General features: G+C 62.5%; 1 protein-coding gene across 1 annotated transcript in view; it reads left to right on the top strand.

The window, feature by feature from the left end:
• Nucleotides 1-1,346: 1,346 nt before the first annotated feature.
• Nucleotides 1,347-3,640, top strand: part of CRYBA2 (crystallin beta A2) — a 5,662-nt gene continuing 3,368 nt past the window's right edge. Inside the window, exon 1 of the mRNA XM_005415793.2 lies at nt 1,347-1,361. The gene's annotated coding sequence lies outside the window, so the exon portion shown is untranslated. The remainder of the gene's footprint in view (nt 1,362-3,640) is intronic.

The following is a 3,640-nucleotide window of genomic DNA, read 5'->3' as shown; positions in this document are numbered from 1 at the left end:
CAGTTCCCTGCCAGGGCTGGGCTCAGCTGGGGAGCAGCCTTTGCCAGCTGCTCACACCCAGGCTGTAATCCACAGGCAGGAGGGAAGCAGCTGGCGGAGCCTCCCTGACCTTCAGGTGGGATTAGTCCCCATGGGAACAGTGGGGAGCAGGCAGGTGAGGCCACAGCTCCCCTGGCAGCTTGTGGGGACTGAGCACACCCCCATGTGGGGACAGCCAGGCTCAGGTGGTGAATGGGTGGCACGGGGTGAGCCTGTGTCCCTGGGAGCATCCTTGTCTTGGAGGGCTGCTGCAGGTGCACCCCCAGAGCTGCAGGTGCCTCAGGCCAGGGTGGGCAGCCACAGCCCCACAAGGAGGGGTGAGCAGCGTGCCTGGGGTGGTGCCAGTGGCACGGAACAGCTGGCAGCCCGCGGTGTGCGTGTGCACCTGCGTGGGAGCTAATCCCTGCAACATCTGCCAGGCTCCTGCTGTCCCAGGGGTTCCTGGCTGCAGGGGTGGCATGGCTGCGTGCACAGGGGACACGTGCCTGTGGGGCAGCTGGCAAGGGCCAGGGCTCCCTGTGCGAGGCAGCGCCTGTGAGGAGGCTCCTGTGGCAGATGTGTGCTGTACACACGTGGCTCAGGTGGCCAGCAAAGCTTCTGGAGGGGACAAGTGGCACTGGGGATCCCAGCAACCCTCTTGGCTCTGGGATCCAGGATCCAGCAGGTGGAAGTAGGGGTTTTGGCTGGGATTGACCAGTCCTGGTGTGGCCATGTTCAGAGCAGCCCGGAAGCACAAGTGACTGGAGAGAGAAGGAGGGTGTGTGCATCCTTATTGAGGAGGATGATTTCCCACAGAAATGAGGCTGGGGGAACAGCAGAGGAAAAAGGAAGCAATGGGGCTGCGTGGGGGCAATGACACACCACCCCTGATCTAATCAGCCAGACCCTGCAAATAAAGGCCACCTGTTTTGGCCCTGACAGCAGGAAGCCATGCCTAGAACAAACATAGCACCAGGCAACTGGAAGAAAGGCAAACAGGGGCCGGCACCAGCTCCATCTGCTCCTGTTGGGCCCAGCCCCAGACCTCCAGCCCCCCGGAGTGCGGGTCCAGCCCCCCACCGGGCTGGGGAGAAGGAGAGAGCAGCTAGAGGTCCTTGCAGGGTGTGAGCAGGGCCCAGCCCACGGTGCCAGCCAGGTGGACCACACACAGCTGTGCTGCCTTGGTCAGCCAGCCCAGAGATCCCTAACATCGATGGGTACAGCTGTGTATTGCCACAGGCACGGCAGCAGCCTCAGGGTTCCTGGGCAGCGCCTGCCTCACCTCTCTTGCGGCCGCCCTTCAGCCTCCTGGGCTCCCCCAGCTGTGCCCTGCCCTGGGACCAGTGCCTGCCCAAGGCACGGGGTACAGCTCCATGGTCTGGGCTTGGCAGGGAGCACTTGGGTGCCCTTGTGCCCCCAGCGTGCCCCCAGGCTGCCGCGCTGTGCCCAGTGGCACTGAGAAACATGATCTGTTTTGCTAGTGCAGGGAACAAGCTGAGCTGGGAGCTACGAGGGGCCCTTATTAAATTAGCCTATGCAGGAGGCCCTGGGCGAGTGCTGAGCAGCTCCCACAGGCAGCATTAGCAGCTGCCCTTGAGCAGAGTCACTGCCTGCCCCCGCACCAGCCTCCTGTGCCCCGTACCCAGCTGGGCAGGGGTGGCTGGGGACCTGCAGGTGACCTAGCCAGGGAATGCTGGCTGGGGACAGAGACCACCTGCAGATGGCCCAGGGAGGACAGGCTGCATCAGCACTCTGGGATGCAGCCAGGGATGGCTCCTTGTGAGTGACCCCACTGATCCTGTGCCCTGATGTGGCTGTGGCTCTCACGTGGCTGCCCTGAATGTACCAAGCAGGAGGTGAACCACATCCCAGGGAGTACAAAGCGCTGAGGAACAAGGGAGGGGCACAGTCTGCATCTGGGTTTCTCCTCTGCACCATTCACCTTCCAGTGCTTCTATCCAAATGTTGCATGGGGATGGCTGAGTGGCTGGCTTGCTCCTCATGGCACAGCCCCAGTGCCCCACAGATGCTGTAGCACACCATACAGTGCCCCACATACGCACATCCTATAACAGCTTGAGCATCCTGTGTATTCCGTGGTGCCTCACGTCCTGGGGCTCTGTAATACAGCCCACAGTGCCCTGCACCTCAGAGTCCCCAGCTGCCCTCATCCTCAAGCACCCCAAACTAACCCGTGCCCCAGAGCTCTGTTCTCACAGCCCAGGCAAGGGGGGCAGCACCGTGGGGAGACCCTGCAGCACACTAGCTCTGCATCTTGCCTCACCACTGCCAAGGTGTTGGCTTCCCTAAATCCTGCCCAGATTGTCTCCCAGCATTTTGAGAGATGTCTCCAGGCCACCAGGCTGCACCGGAGTGCTCTTCCTTCTCCAGGGAGTATCCCTATCCCTCCCTCCACCTTCTGCTTCCCCAGACAGCTCCAAGAGGGTCTCCTCCTCCCTGCTAGGAGCACTTCAGGCAACGCAAGCTGAGGGTCGCCTCCCCAATGCCTGTCCCCTGGCAAGGGCCACTGGTGTCCCTGAGCTGGAGCCTGCTCCAACCGCTGCCAGGCTGCACCCTCTGCTGGGACCCGCAGGCATCGGCGCGGATTCGCACCGAGCCTCGGGGCCGCCGAGCAGTGGGGAGGTCACGAAGGGCACCCCCAAGTCCTGCCCCCAGCCCGTCCTTGCTGTCACCCCTCAGTCCCCGATTCTTGTTGATGCCAGGCGTACTACCACCACCCCCAGCTGCTCACACTGCATTCTCCATAACCAGCAATGGTCTCTTGTGATGCTGACCCCATGCCCAGGACCCCCATAAGGGCTGGAGTTTTTGTGGGAAGGTTTGAGGTGCTGTGGTCCAGCTCTTGCCCAGTGGCCAGCATGGCACCTGCCCAGCTGAAGGTGGGGCGTGCCCAGCCTCACCACAGACTACACTGGGATGCTGCAAGAAACAGCCGCCTAGACACGCAGGATTTCACAGCTCAGCAGGGCCCTCCTTCCTCCTTTCCAGCCTGTGCTGGCCTCGTCCATCCCAGCCCCTGGTAGGAGACACTGGGGATAGCTGCATGGCATGGTGCAGTTCCAGGCAGGGCTGGTCCTGTCCAGGTGAAGGACACAGCTCTGCCCTGAAGCTGATCCCCTCCTGCTGTGCACAGTGTCCCTTGCCCCTGTGGGAGGTGAGTGGGAGCACAGGGAGCTCTTTCTCAAGCCAGGGGAAATGCTGAGGGAATTACAAGCTTTTAACTGGGGTCCATCAGCGCCCAGTCTGCAGCCAGCACAGGAATCCCTGCAGGGCCTGGCTGGAAAAGGAGCCCATGGCGGCAGAGTCCCACGTGGAGGGGCAGAAGCAGCCCCAGATAAGCCCTGTGTTCCAGCGGGGGGACATCAGTGCCCCTCAGCTCCCAGATGGTAAATCCCCACTTCACCCTGGCACCTCCTTCCCACCAGCCTCAACCCTGGCAGAGGCTGCGGGTGCCCTGGGAAAGGCTGGCTCCCTAATCCCTGGGCCAAGCGGGGACATTGTCCGGGGGCAGAAAGGAAAGCGGCGCGTCAGGCCCTTTGCCCATTGTGCCCTGAGCCCCTGCGCAAACACAGCCCAGCACTTTCATTGTCAGCCCCGCCGG

This window comes from Geospiza fortis, unplaced genomic scaffold (assembly GCF_000277835.1).
Source record: "Geospiza fortis unplaced genomic scaffold, GeoFor_1.0 scaffold112, whole genome shotgun sequence".
Lineage (NCBI taxonomy): Eukaryota > Metazoa > Chordata > Aves > Passeriformes > Thraupidae > Geospiza > Geospiza fortis.
The sequence above is the reverse complement of the archived record's forward strand: the minus strand, read 5'-3'. Positions and strand labels throughout refer to the sequence as shown.